The sequence below is a fragment of the Canis lupus genome, chromosome 20 (assembly GCF_048164855.1).
Source record: "Canis lupus baileyi chromosome 20, mCanLup2.hap1, whole genome shotgun sequence".
Lineage (NCBI taxonomy): Eukaryota > Metazoa > Chordata > Mammalia > Carnivora > Canidae > Canis > Canis lupus.
Genome location: NC_132857.1, coordinates 16,713,796 through 16,735,000, shown reverse-complemented (window position 1 = coordinate 16,735,000; position 21,205 = coordinate 16,713,796). Strand labels below are relative to the sequence as shown.

General features: G+C 32.5%; 1 long non-coding RNA gene across 2 annotated transcripts in view; it reads right to left on the bottom strand.

Moving 5' to 3' along the window:
- Positions 1-21,205, bottom strand: part of LOC140612057 (uncharacterized) — a 37,890-nt gene that overhangs the window by 13,859 nt on the left and 2,826 nt on the right. The window contains exons 4-6 of one of the 2 annotated variants that reach the window (XR_012013374.1): positions 19,459-19,556; positions 18,458-18,665; positions 1-1,330 (exon numbers count right to left, since the gene is read on the bottom strand). The exon at positions 1-1,330 is cut by the window's left edge and continues 764 nt beyond it. This is a non-coding gene — a long non-coding RNA (uncharacterized lncRNA). The remainder of the gene's footprint in view (positions 1,331-18,457; positions 18,666-19,458; positions 19,557-21,205) is intronic. The other variant, XR_012013375.1, reaches the window with a different exon arrangement.

Below are 21,205 nucleotides of genomic sequence, written 5' to 3'. Positions count from 1 at the left end.
ATACATATTTATTAGCCTTGCCCCAATTTTGAAAAGAGTGATCAGGGAAGAGGCAAACAATGAAACAAAATGAGCAGAATATGCTGGCTTTACAAGCTCGTTTCTATTATTTTAAGATTGTTTTTAAAAGAGAAATCATGTGGAAACATTACCTTTTATTAGAAGCTTTACAATTTACTTTAACAAATGAGAAGAAAAAGGAGTCCTTTCAAGATTAATAAAAAAGGAGAAACGTAGATATTTGAAATTCAGCATAATTCCTGTTTCCTATTTTCTTTGATCTTAGTAGGGACAAAGAGAAGGTACACACTGAGCTATTTGGTTTTACTTTGCTTGACTTATGAAGTCTTTTGTGGTTTTCATTTAACATGGAGGATTTCTTATAACATATTCCCATGAAAATCATTAAGACAGTGCTGTATATTCTGAATGAAATGGGAAAGGTTGTTAATTGGTCAATGTTGATAGTTTATTTACATAAATCATGACCCCATTAACTAAATATTCTCTTCCTAAATAGCAGCAATTTTAGATCTGAATTATCTAAATAATTGACTCAATTTTTCATTTTAGCTTGCCATTATACACACAACCTTTGACTTAAGGATGAATATGAGCTTTTGTAAATTTAGCTGACATTACCAAATTACTTATTTTCTTAGTGATTTTTATCTAATTGGAGTCTTAATCTGAAATAACTTATTTTCCTTAACCCCACAGCAAGTCACTGCTGACTTTATGCTTTAAATTCCAAAATATACACTAGATATCAGTGAGATGTTGGCTGGCTTACTAGAACTCAGTTGGAAAATGTAACAAATTTTTATCAAAAATAAAATAAGGCAGAAGAGAATCATGTTTTTTTGAATGGACAGGAATTAAAGCAAATTTAAAGAGCTTATTTTCAATGGTATTTGTGACGATGAGTTAGTTTATTACTTTAACATCATTGGTTCTTTATTAAAAAGTATAAGAGCAAATAAATGAAGAAAATTATGTTTTTTATTGACTTATTTCCTAGAAAAATAAGCCATTTGATCTTCAAATGAGTCTGCCTGTTTTCAGTTGATTTCTTAAGTCTTGCCTTAAATGATTTTTTTTTTTTTTAACTCCAGTGGAATAGGAGGGGAGTGTTCTTTCCCGCTGTTTTATGGTTAGCATTCCCACTGACATAGACAGCAGTAATTAGTCAGAACAATACTTATACTATGATGTGAGCTTTCCCTACTGACAAAAAAAAAAAAAAAAAGATCTGGAATTTTTACTTATCTGGAGCTTGAGCTTGAGTTTCTGATTTTCTTCTCACCAATTTTCCCTTGTGGTTAGATCCCTAGAAAATAATGCCATATTTGATTAATTGCATCATTTTTGCATTTGTGGCATGTGAAACAACTTTTGTTTATATTTGCAAATTTAACTGAACTTATCTGGGGCTCTTGAAGTTCTTCATCTTTAGTGGTTTGTGGATCACCTACCAGTAGCAGAACTTCCTGCAATAGTAGAAATAGGCAGATTTCTATCCTGTCAGCCCCAGACTATAAATTGTGGGGTTTGGCTGAGAAATTTTTGTTTATAAAGGTAATAAGTGATTAATGATTTGTAAAAAGTTATAAGCATATATATATATTTATATTATTTCACTTAATATATATTAATTTATGTATTATATGTATTAATTTATGTGAAATATATGTGTATATATATATACAAAGTGTGTGTATATATATACATAAACACATATACATCTATAGAAAGCTTTTCTTAATATATAAGAAATATGTAAAAAAAGAAATATGTATACATATATAACTTTTTATGTATGTAAAATATATATTATATATATATTATACATATATGCCTTATAGTTGAAGTATTACTTTGCATTTGAATTAATATATTTTATTTTATTTTTAAAAGATTTTTATTTATTTATTCATGAGAGACACACAAAGAGAGGCAGAGACACAGGCACAGGCAGAAGCAGTCTCTATGCAGGAAACCCAATGGGGGACTTGATCCTGAGACTCCAGGATCATGCCTTGGGCCGAGGGCAGGTGCTAAACCGCTGAGCCACCCAGGTATCCCGAATTAATATATTTTATATGAGAATTTCACTAATGCCAGACATTTTCAGTAGTTTTATATGGACCAATAGACCTGTAAGGATTTTTCATACCCACTAATCACTAATGTTTAAAACCATTAATTGAAGAGCTGATTGGAGTCTGCATTAGTTTCTTAGGGCTACTGTAACAGAATACCACGAACTTGGGTGACTAAACAACAGAAATTTATTCTCTTGCAGTCTTGAAAAATAGATATTTAAAATCAGAGTGTTATGGCAAAAATGAACTATTGGGACTTCATAAAGATAAACAGCTTTTGCACTGCAAAGGAAACAGTCAACAAAACCAAAAGACAACCTACAGAATGGGAGAAGATATTTGCAAATATCTTATCAGATACAAGGCTAGTATCCAAAATCTACAAAGAACTTATCAAACTCAACATCCGAAGAACAAATAATCCAAACAAGAAATGAAGAGACATTCCTCCAAAGAAGACATCCAAATGGTCAACCAACACATGAAAAATGCTGAATAGCACTCAGCATCAGGGAAATACAAATCAAAACCAATGAGATACTATCTCACACTGGTCAGAATGGCTAAAATTAACAAGACTTGAAACAACAAATGTTGGCAAAGATGTGGAGAAAGGGGAACCCTTTCACACTGTTGGTGGGAATGCAAGCTCCTGCAGACACTCTGGAAAACAGTATGGAGGTTCCTCAAAGAGTTGAAAATACAGCTAGCTACTCTATGACTCAGTAATTGCACTACTAGGTATATACCCCAAAGATACAAACGTAGTGATCCCAAGGGGCACGTGCACCCTAATGTTTATAGCAGCTATGTCCTCAGAAGCAAATAGCCAAAATATGCAAAGAGCCCAGATGTCCATCAACAGATGAATGGATAAAGAAAATGCAATATATATATGTTTTTCCTTATGACCCTTTGAGGTATGCTGTGAACCTCCTCCAGGGTCTGTAAGTAATTAAATTTTCTCCTTTAGTTTCCCTGTGGTCTTTGTTGAACCAGGGCTCAGCATCCCACATCCTGGGCTCTACTTAACAAATGTTAATTTAACAAGTCACAACAATTAGACACTCAGTTTATGATATTTTGTTACAGCAGCCTGAACTGGTTAAAGACAAGATGTAGACAGAAGCATGCTTTCTCTGAAAGCTCTATGGGAGCGTCCTTCCTTGTCTCTTTTAGTTTTTTTGGTAGTTGCCCCAAATTGTTGGCATTCTTTGCCATTCCTTAGCTTGTAAACATATTACTCCCACCTCTGCTTCTGTCTTTAAGGCTTTCAACCGTGTTTCTGTATCCAAATTTCCCTCTTCTTATAAGGTCATTAGGATTCTCTCTAATCTGGCATGACCTCATCTTAATGATTACATCTGCAAAGACCATTTTTCTAAATAGGGTCACATTCACAGGTATCAGAAGTTAGGACTTGAATTTAGGGGAGACATAAACCAACCCACAATAGTATCTGTATAATTCATATTAAGTGAAATAGGGAAAGGATTTTTTTTTTTTTGCAAGAGTTGTTCTTTTTTTCTAGCATTTATCTAGTATTAAAGTAAACTAAGTTTTTTTTTTTTTCCGCCAAAGATAATAAATAGATTTTTAAAAAATTCTCTAATAGTTCTTCATTGATGTTTTCTATAATGATAGAGTCTTGGAACCAAAGGAAATACAAACAAAAGTAGCAAGCAAATAATATGGTCCAGGATTCATAATTGAGTTGTAAAGACAAACCATATGTAAAATAGTTAACAAAACAAGCGTGGTATCATATGATAACTGACACAACTGTGTGATACAATAAGGGTATGGGAGTAGATTGGAAATAGGCAAGGCCAAGTGGCAGCCACCACTGGGGGAAATGAAGTGAAAATCATCTTTCTCATTCCCTATTTCTGTGTCCAACAGTTTCCTTGGGACATAATGATACATTGTCTTTGTCACAGATACCAACTTACTAGCAACGTAGTTTATATAATAGGCTTAATGTTCTTTCAGTAACTACTACTATTCAGAACTTCCTCAAACACCTTGTTATAACTAGCCAAGAGATACCGTGTTTCTTCATTTCTCTCCCAGTTTTGTTAGTAATATTACTAACTAGCCTGTACTGATCACCCCTTACCTGTCCACGGTTTTCAATGAGATTTAAATTTTCCACAAAGCATTTAGAAATGGGGGGAAAAAGCCTGTTTACTTAAGGATCAGTACCTCCAATAAAAAGAAACCACTGAGAAACCACTCGTATTTTGTATGTTCTTATCTTCAAACAGACATGATCATAGAGGGCATGTTCATCCACTTCTTTAGTTGTGGCTTCACTGTCATGGCTAGCGTTCATTACTTAGCTGTTTACAAAGGAACGGTTGAAATTGTGTTGGGTTTCAAAGCATTATCCAAACCGGTGAACTGTGTATTTCCAACACTCCATGCTCAGTAGGACTCAACACCCTACTTCACTGCCTGAGCTTCTCTAAACAATTAGAAACAAGCTGCTTTTGACTGTTCCAACTTAAAGTAAACTAATACTTTTTGTTGACTTACTTACCATGAAGACCTTGCCAGAAGAGTGGGAGGTAAAAATCGTTTAATCAAATGCTTTTGCTTATTTAGGAGAAAAATGTCAAAATTCATAATAATTTTATAGTTTGCCTCTTTGGCCCTTGCAAACTCCTAATTCTTTGTACATTTAGCTGTAAACCTATTCACAATATAAACCTTAAACACACAATGATTTTGTGTTTGTTTTACAAAGGGATAAAATGCATAATAGAGTTTGCAGTGGGTTGAATTGTCTCCCTCCAAAATTAATGTTGAAAGTCCTAACCTTGGGATCCCTGAGTAGCTCAGCGGTTTGGCGCCTGCCTTCAGCCCAGGGCGTGGTCCTGGAGTTTCTGGATCGAGTCCCACATCAGGCTCCTTGCATGGAGCCTGCTTCTACCTCAGTCTGTGTCTCTGCCTCTCTCTCTCTCTCTGTGTCTCTCACGAGTGAATAAATAAAATCTTAATTAAAAAAAAAAAAAAAGAAAAAAAAGAAAGTCCTAACCTTTTGTTTCTATGAATATAACCTAATTTGGAAATACAATATTTTCAATGTAATCGAGTTAATACAAGGTCATTTGAATGGTTTCTAACCCAACATGACTAGTATCTTTACAAGAAGGGGGAAATTTAGACACAGGTATATACATGGAGAAGAATGCCATGTGAAGACGCATAGATAAGGAGAGGACAGCCATGTGACATGGAGGCAGTTTGGAATGATGCATATACACAGGCAGGGAATATCAAGGATTACAGAGGCTAGAAGAAGTAGGAGATATTCTCTCCTATGGGTTTCGGAGGGACAGCGACCCTGGCAACACCTTGATGTTGGACTTCTACCCTACAAGACTGTGAGATAATACTGGGATGAGCCACCCAGTTTGCGGTAATTTGTTACAGATGCCCTAGGGAATGAATACACTATTTTAAAAAAAGAATTTCCAAATTTCTGACTGCTACCTCTGATTTTCACTTTCCTCAAAAATCAATTAATTCTAAACAGAAATTTAAGAAAGTGGTAATAGAACTGTGAAGTCCTAATATAAAATATGTAGCAAGAAGCCATTGAGTATTTTTGAACAGGGGTTGACATGGTTAAACTTGGGGTCATATATCTAAGATTAGATATATGCTTAGGTCTTAGATATATGCTTTAACCTCATTAGGAGTTTAAAAATGGATTCATTAAGTAAAACTAGAATCCCTGTGAAAGGAATGGAGGAAAAAGGGAGAAAAGAAGGAAGATACATATGATGAAAACAATGAAGAAATGAAGAAAGCATCCCCAAACAAATAGTAATAAGATATAAAACAATAATGCTGATGAATTTAGAAATGAGAATGACATAAAATAGATTTGAGAAACCTTAGAAAGAAGAATTGACAAAATGTATTTACAAAATACACACATTTACATTAATCTAGGAAATGAAAGGGTGAAGTTAACCATGGCACTCCAAGTTGAGTGAATAAAGATAAAAGTAGTTGAGCTGATGATGGATGGCAGGCAATTGTTAAGAGAAACTTATTTGAATGAGATACAAAGGAGAAAATAAACAGCTATATTTTGACATATTTGACTGAAGGTATGCTGAGTGTATCAATTAGATATTGAATTCAGAAAACAATTACACAGACCTGGAAAACAGAGGTATGATTGCACAGAAGCTGGCAAAGACCAGCTGCCTGGAATAACTAAATATTAACAGTCATTCTAGCTCACCCAGTATTTTGCTGTCATTCTTAGACTTCGATTCTCATCCTCATTTTTTGTTTCTTTGTTGATTCGTTTTATTTTTTATTTTTTTAATTTAAATTCAGTTAATTAACATATAGTGTTATTAGTTTCAGAGGTGGAGTTCAGTGATTCATCAGTCTTATAGAACACACAATGCTCACTGTACCACATTCCTTCCTTAGTGCCCATCACCCAGTTACCCCGTCCCCCCACATCCCTCCCCTCCAGAAACCCTTGGTTTCTTTCCTATGATTAGCAGTCTCTTAGGGTTTGTCTCTCTCTCTCTGATTTCGTCTTGTTTTATTGTTCCTTCTATCCCCTATGATCCTCTGTTTTTTCCCCTAAATTCCACATATGACTGAGATCATATGATAATTGTCTAACTTTGAGTGACTTCTTTTGTTTAGCATAATACCCTCTAGTTCCAAACACATCATTGCAACTGGAATTAATTCTTTTTTTTAATGGTTGAAGAGTAGTCCATACTATATATTGTACTATATATATATATATATATAGTGCTATATACTATAATATATACTATATATTGGCTATTGAAGATATTGCTGCTATGAACATTGGGGTGCAGGTGCCCCTTGAGATCACTGCATTTGTATCTTTTGGGTAAAAACCCAATAGTACAATTGCTAGGTTGTAGGGTAGCTATATTTTCAACTTGTTGAGGTCCCCCTCATTATGAGGTGGCTCCTAGAGCCCCAGTCTTCACATCCGCATTCCAGGCAGAAAGAATAATGAACAGAAAGAAGCAGAGGGGGAATGCCACCCCCATCAGTCTTTAAGAGTTGTTTTTTGTTTGTTTTGGGTTTTTTTTTTTTTTTTTTGCGTGTGTGTGTATGTTTTTTCAGGAGCTTCACCTAACCCCTCTTTCTCACATCACCTATATGCAGAGAAGGAGGGGAAACTTAGTTATTGGTGGAACTAGCAGGCTCTGCTGTGGGGATATCCTGGCTTGTTCAGTTTATTTAATTGCTGAAATATGATCTGTTTCTGATTCCTTGCCAGTGGATTAGCTCCAGTGCTTTAAGTATTTTTCTTTTCAGATATTTTAGAGAAAGCCTGTAGAATCAAGCCAGTAAATCATGAAGTGCAGTTTTTTTTTTGTCTAAACATATGCTTGTTTATATGCCTTTGTGTATATTTCTACTTTCTGAAGATTGATACAAATCATTTTTGTCATCTGTTTTCAGCAGTCTACTTTTCTTTTATATCTTACATTAACATAAACAATTAAAAGTTGACTTCATCTTGAAGCTGTGAATACATCATTATTTTATCTTTGAGAATGATACAACCCATTTATTTTTTTTCTATTCTACTTGTCAACACAACAAAAGGAAAAAACAGTGACTTTCAAAATGTACATCATTTGAATGTTTTGCTCAGACTATCATATGACAGCATAATATCCTAAACTATATGTCAATCACAGTTAATTATTTAATTTCCCATTGTACAGAAAAAAAGTTTCCTCTTTTACACATTTTCAAATTAAAAAAAAAGGAATAATTTTTTTTTCAACATTCACTCAGCAAATATTTACTTAATTCTTTCTGAGTGCCAGACACTATGCTCGGCTGGATTCAGTGGCAAATAAAACAAGTTTGGAACCAATACTTTTCAAGACGTTTGTGTCAGGGCAAGTTATTTTATCTACAATGTATATATACACATATATGTGTGTGTATATATATGTGTGTGTATACATAAACATGTATGTGTGTGTATACATTTATATATATATATATATTTGTTCATAACTTTCTTGGTGCAACATAGAGTATAAAAAATGAAAACAATGGAGACTGCATGATATGGAGGTAAAAGGTACCAAGTCGGAATTGTACTGCTTAATGCTTGTCTGGACCACCCATTTAGACTGCAGTTTCCTACTGGGTGGTGATATGTGTCAGGAGGAATTGACCCTTCTGCAGAAAGTGACTAAAAGTAAAAATAATAATAATAATAATAATAACAGTCAATTTATAAAGTATTTTCAGCAATATTTTCTAATGTAGAGGTCAGTGATTTACCGTTAAACTCGTCATTCTTGTTCTGTTTAAAATAATGTCTTAGCCGTTATTCGTCATATTGCTTCCCAGGAGCACATTTAACTCTCATCTAATTTATTTGATGCAGTGTAGATTCAATTGGCATGTTAGCAAATGTTCAGAAACATTATAATTTCATTTGGAATTTACTGAGTTGGCACAAAGAATAAGATAATGAGACAAGTGCAGATTTACAGCCTTCTGCCTCAAACATATTCATTTGAAATTTAATTCAAGAGGATTGTCTTAAAAACTACATGTAAAACAAATCTTCCTGTGTCAGAAGCATAAAGTCCTTAATAATACTTTCAAAATCTAAACAATTAGCCTATCTATATGGATTAATATGAAAATAAATTTGAAAATATGTCTTATAAAAATAAAAAGACTAAGACAATGCTGATTTTAACTTATTCTTAGTTCTTAAAAACCATTAGCATCATGTGCTGTGAATGAAATGTAAAGTTTCTAAATATAAGGAATATTGTTTCTTCAGTTTTCTACTTAATGCTATATATTATAAGAACACAGATTCAAAGTGATAATACATATATAGCAAAAGATGTTGTTATTCAAGATATGTTGAAATCCTCTTCTAATTTTTGTTGTATTACTATTGACTGCTCCCATTAAATTAAGTCATAAGATTACAAGTATCCTATAGAGGCAGAAATTTTTTATGGATTATGTGTAACAAAGTCAGCCTAAAACACTAAAAGACTACGATGATATTGAATCATATCAATCATCAGCAGGGGAACAGATGAGATATTATCAGACAGTAAAAGACCAAAAACATGTGAAACAAAACAAGTGTTGCATTAAGTCATAATTCAAAGCATTCTATCACTATGACTGCTAAATCAAATTAAACATTTGTTCTATTAATCAACTTATAGTTTTGTTATAGACATGGCTAATATGAGGTGTAGGTAAATGAAACATAAAGCAAAACATAATAAAGCATAAATAAGAAAAAAAAAGCATAAATAAGGTTAGACGACTTTCTGGAGAAATATTTGTGCTTTCAGAGAGGTTCAAAGATTTCTTCATCCTTAACTGATTTTAACCTTTATATCATGATCTGATCTAAAAGAAAGTGAAAATTTATAATAACTGGGAAATTGCTCTTTCCATGAAGCGTGTGATGAAAAAGCTACATATGTTCTTAGTTATGAGTCAAAGACTACAAAAGCAGTATTGCAAGGTTTAATTAATTGATAGTATATTGATTTAATCCGATTATTTCTTTATTCCAGGAGAGTAGTGTTTACATCATCTCAAAGGATGAGCATTCTAAGAGCATTGGTGATGCCTAGCTCTGCATTGTGACCTTTCTAATAGTTAATTTGGAGGGATTTTTAAAAAGCTTAAGTGAAAGAATATGTTTATATATATAAACATATATAGTGTATATACACACACATAACATGTAATAAGAGTCAGGAAAAGTTAGCTATTGTTAATATAATCATAAAACACAAGACTGATTTGTAGAAAATTATTATAAATACTAATAAATGTTAGCTTATATCTGGGAGCTTCTAACCTAATCCTATACATAATACAGTTTTTATCATTTCTATACTCTTAATTTTGAATTAGTATTATTTTAGCAAAAGTTTAGTAGAGATTAAATACAGTATAAAATGACTTGATGTCTAAATTCCTTATTTTTATTTTTTTATTGTATTTAAGATTTTATTTATTTATTCATGAGAGACAGAGAAAGAGGCAGAGACATAAGCAGAAGGAGATGCAGGCTCCCTACAGGGAGCCTGATGTGGAACTTAATCCAAGAACCAACCGCAGGATCATGATTTGAGCCAAAGGCAGAGGCTCAACCACTGAGCCACTCAGGTGCCATATAAATTCACCTACTTTTAAAACTATCTTTATTAAGCTGAGATGAAATGCTGCCATTGGTATCTTCCTTTTCATTGGGAAGAAAAAGAAATGGTTGCGTTTGATATAATGTTTTTATAACTTACCTAAAATTTGCAATCCACTCATAGGTTGAAAGGCCATTAAGAAGTATGTTGGTGACAAAATAGTATGCTATAGAGAATTATAACCATAGTGATTTGCTGTCAAATATCAGTAAAGTAGTAGCTAATATAAAAATCATTAGAAAATGATTTGATTTGCAAGTTATAAAAAATGTTACTTCATATCCTGGAGTTTCCAATCAAAGACTATGTATAACAGGTGCTTCTCATGCATTTTTGGCCTGTGTACAATTTGAATACAGCAAAAGATCCCAGGAATTATACATCTAGGAAATAAAAGGCTATGTGTTGATTAATTCGCATAACCCATAGACCGAAGCCTAGATTTAATAACGCACATAAGAATTCTTTCCAACCCTACAATTGTTTCTGCCCTAATATAAACCTCAGTGCTCAAGACGTTTGTCTACAGATCATATATATTGTTTCACAAGATGCAGAAGAGTGAGTTGTATTTACTTAATCAAAAAGTCTGTCTCAATTCAGGGTCAATATTTTCTCCCACTATATATATTATGACCGCATATAAGGATACTACAAATAATTTCCTAGTCAATATCTAAAGTTCCAAAAAGATCCAAGTAAATAGTCAAGTCGTATAATTTATATGAATATTTTGAATGCATTTACTTGCTAAGCATGGGAGGCAGTTTATATACTAAACATTTAAAATACAACAGGGAAAAGATATAATTATGAAGGAGTTACAAGTAAAAAGCTCTGGAGAGAGAACATAAGTTACAGAATGGAAAAGAAAAAGAAAAAAAAAGAAAAAAAAGATGAAAAAAAGAATGGAAAAGAAAAGGGAAACATCACAATAAGAAAGGACACAATGGAGCATTTACTAGAAGAATTCAAAATAAAGTTGCCACAGAAAATAAAAGATGGCACTTAAATTTGAATTTCAGATAAATTAAAACTGCATGAGAATGCTCCAAGCAGTACTGGTGACACCTACACTACTTTTTTGTTTGTTTGTTTTTTCTGAAATACAAATTTAACTATATTTTTATTTGCTAAACCTGGCATTCATTCTCTAAACAATAGAAATGAAAGGAAATAGAAACTGACAATGTTTAATAAATTAATAAATACAGGATAATGGAATATGTATGGGCAATCCAAATGATGTGGCTTAAAAATAAAATTCATACTATTACTTAAAAAAATTTTTTTTTACTTAAAAAAATTTTTAAGGCAAAAGCGTATGTAAGTGATGGCCATATTTTCATACCATAAGGAGAATCTCCATAATCATGGAGATTATTTACATTTATAATAAGCTTCATATATTTTCTGAATATTTCACATATGTCAACAATTTAAACTATCAGTTTAATAACTATCAATAATAGGAACAATTGTTAAAGTACAGGTGGTTTTTTTTACTAAGAAATTAGTTTCTAGAGAAATGTCACTTGCTTATAAACCATAAGAGCCTTTTTCACATTCAAATATTTTTTACATATTAACAGACCACTTTTCTTCATTGATGATAGCATTTGGAAATATTAATGGAATATTGTTTATAAATACAGATGCTACATACATTCCCCAAACTCTGAAAATTGCTGATGACAAAGTTCACAAGTAACTATAAATATTTAAATAAAAGCCAAAAATACAGCTGGTGTGTTTAGTTGTTAATGCTCGAAAGGAAATATTTATATCCATTTTGTTTTAATCTAAATCCATTGTACTCAGAAAGCTATACAGGAAACTGGCTGTATTTTTTTTAAAAATTAGATATATTATTTCATACACATTAGGCGCACTATCTAGAACTAAGTATGAAATACATCTTGGGTCATTAAAAAATTAAAAATGAACAGTTTCCTTTAAATGCCTACTAAGAGGGCAGCCCCGGTGGCGCAGCGGTTTAGCGCCGCCTGCAGCCCAGGGTGTGATCCTGGAGACCCTGGATTGAGTCCCACGTCAGGCTTTCTGCATGGAGCCTGCTTCTCCCTCTGCCTGTGTCTCTGGCTCTCATTCTCTCTCTGTGTCTCTATGAATAAATAAATAAAATCTTAAAAAAAAGTATAATAAAAAAATAAAATAAATGGCTACTAAGAGATCTCTCACACACAGGTACACCCACCTATATGCCAAAAGAAATGATGAGAAAGAAGAAAATATATTTTCTTTATATTTAAAAACCACATATAGTTTCACAAACTTAGTACCTGTGACATTTGAGGCCAGATAGATAATTTTTAGAGTGTAAGGGGTGGTTATACTATGTGTTATAGAATGCTTAGAAGCATCCCTGGGTTTTACTTAGTGGATGTCAATTGTACCCTTAGTTGTAAAAGTCAGAAGTGCCTCTAGTCGTAGCCACACGTTCCCTGGCGAGGGTCAAGAGGAGAGGGCAAATCTGTCTTTGGTACTGTAATATATCAATTTGGCCACCGATTTAGTCATTACCAATACTGCTATTAAGCCTATTTACTCAGGCCTTCATATACACTAGTTGCACACCACCTGTAATCATCATAATCACAATACATAAATGCAATTTATTTCATTTTTACGTATTCTTCATTTTTTTCGAACATTGAAAGATTCACAACAAAATTGAAGGGCTGTATAGAGATTTTCTCATACTCTCATATATTCTCTGCTCACACACATGCATAGCCTCCCCCACTACTGGCATCTCCCACCAGACCAGTACATTTGTTACAACTGGTGGAACTACACTGACACATCAGTATCACCCACAGTACATAGTGTATATTAAGTTTCACCTTGGTGGTACATATTCTATGGGATGGAAAATTTATAGTGATATGTATCCATCATTATGGTATACATAGTATTTTTACTGTTCTAAAAATTCTCAAAAAAATAAAAAATAAAAAATAAAAATTCTCTGTGTCCTGCCTATTTATCCCTTTCCCCTCCTCACCCTGGCAACCAGCCATCTGTTCACTATCTTGATAATTTTGTTTTTTCCAGAATGTTTTATAGTTGGAATTATACAGTATGTAGCCTTCTTAGTATTGGCTTAATTAATTTAGCAACATACATTTAAAGTTCTTCTGTATCTTTTTATGGTTTAATAGTTCTTTTTAGCTCCAAATAATATTCCATTGTTTAAGATGTAGCACAGTTTACTTATCCATTCACTTACTGAAGGACATCTTGGTTATGTCCAAGTTTTGGCAATTACATATACAGTTGCTGTAAATAAAGTGAACAAATAAGTAACTTTATGAATAAAGTTGGCAATTAGTAATAAAGTTGCTTGCGTTTTTGTGTGGACATAAGTTTTCAACTTCTTGAGTAAATAACTAGGATTGTGAGTGCTGGATCATATGGTAAGAGTATTTTTAGTTTCATAAGAACTTAGATTTGTTATTGTTCCCTGGACATTTTATCTATTTGGATTGGATATTTAGAGCCCTTTTTAAATGTGTTATTTTTTAAATCTTTAGGTTTAACACGTAGATCCTGCCTGCTTTTGTTGCCATTCTAAAGACAGTTCAAGTTTGGGATTTTTTTTTTGTAGCATGATTTTGGTCTGGTTGGTTTCTCTGGAGCTGTGGGGCTTCCATTGTTTTCTGTCAGTGTTGCCTGAAGGGGCATTCTTTTGAGTTAGTGTCCTCTGTAATCAACATGTTGCAGAAAAGCATTTATACATGGCATCCAGAGAAGAGGTAAATGAATAATCTGGTGGTAGTGTGGTGGAACAAAATATGTTTTAAGGGAAAAAATATGTGTTTATGTTTGTGTTTATATGATTAGAAATCATCATAATAAAAAATATATTCTGAAAGCACAATATGTTCCTAATTTTTCATGTTAGGGATGGCCATGCTTAAGGGAACCTAATTTTGTTGTTACAGAAGTGCCTACAGGAAGAAATTTAGTTGCAAGTAATATATCAACTATAAACCTGTCACACAAATTTCTTGGGATTTTAAAAGCTTGTAGTTAGTCATTAAATTACTATTACCCCATTACATGACTTTTTATTGCTTCATCAAAAGGAAAACTGATACTAAATAGTATAAATGACTAAGCAAATAAAGTAGAACGGCAATGAAACTTAAAACACAACACACAACGGTAAGAGTCTTTACATTTCACAACAGGAAAACTCCTCAAGCCATGTCTCCACTCCTCCCGAACTGATATAAATGGCTCGTGGAATAAATGAAGCCAAATTATAATGTCAGCTGTTAATTAGCATCTGTCTTCAGGTTAATTGTGAATTTAGAGAAAACAATAAAAACAAAGAAATAAGGGAAAGTTAATCTTCATAATTTTTTAACATTGACTAAATCATTTTCAAGTTAAAGAACTACATTAATCTAGAAAAGACCATTTCTTAATAGCACATACCCACTTGAAAGAATTTACTTGATATTGAGCAGTCTCAGGAAGCAATTAATTGCAGTCTTTGAGATCTTGAAACATAAAATAAAAAGCAGGAAATCCTTTGTCTAAAATTATATTAGAGAAAAAAAAGCAAATCGAAAAATAAAATTATGTTGGGAGAAAAAATAGTGTTTGGAAAGTGCCTGAAAAAGTGTCCTATAGAACTTCTTCTGGTTAAATTATATTGTAACTTCTTTACATCACCTAGACTATAAATTAATTCATAAGAGATTTATTTGCAAATCTTTGATTAGATAAAATAACTGTTTTTAGAGGATGTAATTACCTCTTATTCTCAACTCATTTGAATAAATTCAGTTGTGATGAGGTAAAAGGGACAATTCAGGGAACTGTTCCAAGGATCTTCAGTTAATGACTGCAGTGAATGAGAATTTTCTAACAGATAAATACGGGGCTCTCACGATCTGTGGTGCAGAAACTCCATGGCTTCATCATATGAGATGAAAGTCATGCTGTGTGCACTGGCTAAACATGACCATGTTTCCCACGAAGGGCAGAACCACTCATCTATTTCACTGCCATCTATAGTGTTTTGGGACTAGCTTTGTTTACTTAATGTGGTATTTTCAAAAAGTGTATTTGGGTGTATATTTGCACTCAATTGTCATGTATTGCATATAACTAGGAGTAGAATTTCTAGAAAAGAGAATTTCTGTGTGTTCATTTTAGTGGGTTTTGATTGTTACATCTTCTTGATAAACTGACTTTTTATCATTAAAAAATGTCATTTTTTATTCATTGAAAATACTCATTAATGTAAGCTCTTTTTCTCCCTGGTGTTAATATAGCCACTCCAATTTTTATTTTGATTAGTATTCGCATGGCATATTTTCCCATAACTTTACTTTTAACTCTAGATAATTTATAAAGCATAGTTCTTGTAAACAGCATATAATTGGAAATTTTAAAAATCACCAATTATTAGTATTTAAATAATCACCTTAATACTAGTTTTGTTTTTCATCTAGACTTTTTTTTCTTTACTCTTCCTTATCTAATTACTATTGCCTAAACAAGCACTTTTTTTTTTATTATTCCATTTTTCATTTTTACTCACATTTTGGTGACTCTTAGTATTCTTTCATTGGTTATCCCAGGAATTAATACATCCTTAATTTATTATAGTTCACCTCAAATTAGTAGGGCCTCACATCCAAAACAATGCACGAATCTTTCAACAGTTAATTTCTTCTATTCTTGCCTTTTTTTCTATTGTTCCCACATACTTTACTTTTATTTCTGGTAAAAATCCAAAATGCATTTTCTTTTTTGTAACTATAAACTATAAGTAGTCTTTTACAATTACTTTTGTATTTACTCTTTTTGGAACTTTTATTTCTTCTTACTCTTTATTTCCTGTTTGTGATCATTTCCCTTAAGGCTGAATAATTTTCTTTAATATTTCCTGTAGTTCAGATGTGTTGGCATTTTTTCAGTAGGCCTTTTAAAAAAAAATATCTGAAAACGCTCATATTTAACTTCATTTTGGAAGATTATTGTGATTATTGTTCCTGAGTATAAAAATCTAGGTTGGCATTGTGGGGTTTTTTCCATACATTAATAATACATTTTAATATTTTCTGATATACATATCACACAAGTTTCTTGGGATTTTATATATATAAAAACAAAACAAAGCCCCCAAACCCAACTCTATAGTTTTTTTTTTTTTTTTTTTTTTTTGTAATGTAGGCTCCACTCCCAACATGTGGCTTAAATTCATGACCCTGAGATTAAGAATCACATGCTATACTGACTAACCGCCAGCCTCCCCATGAACTCTGTAATCTCTGCTGAGAGATCAAATATTATTGTTTTACTACAGGAAATGTCTTCTTTCTCTGGTTCTTCTTTTTTTTTTTAATTTTATTTATTTATTTATTTGAAAGAGAGAGAACATGAGCAAGGGGAGGGGTAAGGGAGAGGGAGACTGCTCATTAAGCAGGGAACCTGATGTGGGGCTCTATCCAAAGACCCCAAGATCACGACCTGAGAGGAAGTCCGATGCTTAGCTGACCAAGCCACCTAACTGCTCTTCTTTCTCTGGTCATTCTTAAGATTGTTTCATTATCTTTGCTTTTTTTCAGTTTGATTATGATATGGTTAGAAGATGTATTCTTTATCCACTTTTGTTTACCTTTTAAATTCATGAGTTTGTACTTTTATCAAATTAGGAAAACTTCACCATTCTTAAAAATATATATATATATCCATGTAATTCCCCTTTTCTTCTTGTATTCCAATTACATGTAGGTTAAACTTATTGACTCTATATCACATTTGTTTCATTTCTGCTCTTTTTAAAAACAATATTTTTCTTTCTGTAGTTTATATTTTCTCAACTAGTTTTGGCTTTATGAATTTATGTTCTAGTCTGCTGTTAAATCCATATAATACTGCTTAACTTGATATAGTTTATTTGACTTTCTGGAATGCACATTTATTTTGTGTAGATTTTAAATATCCATTGAATATCCCATTGTTTCATTCATTTTATCCATATCTTCTATATTTAAAAACATAGCAGTTGTTATTATTTTGAAGTTCTTGTCTGTTGACTTCAGTATTAAATTATTCTACATCTGCATTTAATCGCTAGTTTATTTTTTAATCATCAATCGTTTCTGCTTCTCCATCTAGTTAGTAATTTTTAAACATATATTGGAAAAAAATAAACATATGCTGAGTATTTTGCACGATATATTGTAGAGATTTATTTCTGTGCATCACATATTGTGTTTTGTTCATCCAGCAATTAAATTACTGGCAGTTTATTTTATTTTGCTAAGACTTGGTTTAAAGTTATAGTAAGGAGGGTCTAATTCAGTTTTTCCTTCATTGCTACTATGTACTCCTTTTTCTTTTGGGGCCTGGCCTTTCTTGCTTTTAAATAAATCACCTGAGGAGTTAACAAGGTCTCTCTATTGTGACTGAGCCAGAACCATATCTCTCCAGCTCTGTAGAAACACTTGAATTGATTTTTAGCTCCCATATCTCAGCAGATGTTCTATGCTAGGTCTTTTTCTTATGGCATCCTGGGCATTCATAGCTTAGGAGTTGGCCAAGGACTAGAAAGAAACTTTTACATGTTCTTGGAGTTCCTTCTTTATGCAGTCTTCTTCTTTTTTTTTTTTAAATCTGCCTCCAGATCTTATTAACATCAGGAGACATAAATTCTGATCTCTCTTCCCTCTGACCAGCCAGACATTAACTGTATCATCCAAAGACAAGAGGTGTACACAGGAGTAAAAAACGGCAAAACTAAATTAGACCTTCTTTTCCAAAATAGGAGAGCTCAAATTCTCCTCTGGAAAATCTCTGAGAGCATTATGAAGATATTACTTTCTCCCAAAATAATGTATACATTTTGTGTGATTCCAAACAAAATACTAAGAGATATTACACAAAACTTCAGAGCTAAGACTAAAATTTATCTGGAAACTTAAATAAAAGAAACCAGAAAACTAATACAGTAGAATTCTCTTTTTCAGAAATACACTCCCATGTAAAAGAACCATCTCGAGACTTTTTAGCTTTGGATAACATCCATTTATTTGGTCTACAATTTGGGCAGGACCCAGTGGCACAACTTACCTCTTCTTTGTGTGGTGTTCACTGAGGTAGCTCAACTAGCTGTGAGATGGCTTCACTCATTCATCTGATAGATCATCCTGGATGTTGGAACATCAAGGGGCCCCTATTTTTTCCCTTTGTACTTTCTTAATCTTCAGCCTCTCTCTTTCTACATGTAGCCATTTTCTGAAGCTGTGTAGTTGGAACTCTTAACCTGGAAACTGCTTTCCTAGAATAAAATCAGAAAATTGAGGTCTCTTAAGGTATAAGTTCAGGAATCCTAGACAATCACATTTATTTGTTAAATTACTCAAAAAAAGTGACATGGTTTGAGAAGATGAATAGGAGAGAAAATAGACTTCATTTTTTAAATTTGTTTGTTTACTCATTCATTCATTCATTCATTCATTCATTCATTCTTGAGAGATAGAGAGAGGGGAAGAGACATAGACAGAGGGAGAAGCAGGCTCCCTGCAGGGAACCTGATGTGGTACTGGATTACCCCACCCAGATCATGCCCTGAGCCAAAGGCAGGTGCTCAACCACTGAGCCACCCAGGAGTCCCCATAAACTTCATTTTTAATGGAAGAAGCATGTGCTTATAAGAATGGCCATTTTCACAGATAATCCACCACAATCAGCCTCATGGTAACAGAATATTTTTTCTTTGTACTTAAGTTGAAATATAAGCTTTGTATCACCTTATACTCTGTTTATAACATTATTATATATAAAAACAAGGGTTCTTTAGTGAGTGTTGATCACCACGTGGAAATCTACATCTAGGGACTCATGGGTGGCTCAGTGGTTTAGCGCCTGCCTTCAACCCCAGGGCCTGGTCCTGGAGACCTCGGATCGAGTCCTGCATCAGGCATCCTGCATGGAGCCTGCTTCTCCCTCTGCCTGTGTCTCTGCCTCTCTCTCTCTCTCTCTCTCTCTCTCTCTGTCTCTCATGAATAAATAAATAAAATCTTAAAAAAAAAGAAGCCTGTATCTAGATTTGCATGGCAGCATATCTGTACCAATGGTATGCTTTACTTCACTGACACACTCCAACCTGGTGTATGAAACTTGTTTCTCCTCTGAGCAATCTTGGCAGCTCCCACTGGCCAAAGGGCTCCTGTTATTAAGAGATAACTAAATTTTATTAAAAAAAAACCCCGCCTATTTGTAATAATAAAAGCAATAAATTTCTAGCATAGAAATAGATAAACAGAGAATGCCCAGAAATAGATATAAATACATTTGAAGTTTACCTTTTTACCTTTTAATATTAAATATGGGAAAAATTGACACTGGGATAATTGATTGTATATTTAAGATAAATTTAGAGCTCTACCTCACATTACAGCAAAGTTTATTTTTATAAATTAGTTTATAATTTTATAAATTACCCACAAGCAATTTTAAATAAATTCTGGAATATTATTTAAGATGCTATTATTTTATCATCTTTCAATAAAAAAACATAAGATGTAAAGTATAAATGTCATAAATTTATATAAAAAACTGGTTTGATTGTTTAAATCTGAAATTCTGAATTCTGAATGAACAAAAGTAAAAACAAACAAAAAACCTCAAATGACATATTTGTGAAATATGTAACCAAGATAGGACCAAAATATTTAATACAAAGAAAAATGAACCCTATAAATCAATAAGAATAAGACATATGGTCTATTACAAATAAAGCAGAAGAGCACGAGCAAAATTATGACCTGGTGGAATTAAAAAGATCCCTGATCTCCTTAGTGATACACTGAAAATTATAAGCCATTAGAAATGGGGTAGCTAAATAAATTTCAGAATAGTATGTATGGCATTAATTTATTTTGTATAAATAAAATTATAAGCATGTATATTAATACGTATTTATATACATATACTTGTGTATATATAAAAATGCAAGCAATTACTTTATATACTTTATATATGAAGTATTATATATAATACGTTAGTATTTACTTTATATACTTTTCAATTGTTTCAAAATTTTAATTAGCAGTTATCCTTTTGTAATGTAACAAAGGTAAAAATAGCAAAATGGTATTAAATTCTATTTGTGTTTCTCATTAACCACCTGAACATAGCAAATCTCCTAAATTTGAGTGTGCTGGTTTTCTAATCTACAAGATGAAGATAATTAAAATAGCCTCTACTGGTTTTGGGACAATTAAATGAGCTAACATATCTGTAAAGAGTTATATATGTATTTGGTCAATTCGGTTCTCTTAAGCATTGTTGGCTTTGAGTGTTTAGAAGGATATTTGCTCTTTTGTTCATAAACACATTTTCATTTGTGTCTCATGGAAAGCTCCAAGAGTTGCCATGTTGGTATTCTGTTCCTTCATGGGCAAAGTATTAGCATCATTGTTGAAGAAGCAACTTGTCCAGGAAAAATAATTTCTCTATTGTTTCAAACTATTTAGAGTTTCTGCTCTTTTACCTATAAAACAATACTCATTTTTTAAAAAATTACATCAGGAGAAATGAAGTCATCTATCGAAACCATTGCTCAAATATATCTGATTTTGCATATTTCTATTTTTTTATGACTCAAGTATTTAATGAAAATCAGAATATTGATTAAGTGCAGTGTGGCCTCAGGTCATATTCTAAGATTTTACTAGAAACTCATAGTTTTTGTTTCTGTGTTTATAGATATATGTCTATCTTGTGGATAAGATACTAAAAGAAATGGACAAATGCCCTGGTTCAACAACGACATTTTTTATTTGATATTCTAAAGGGCAAAGTGTCTCTTAAGTC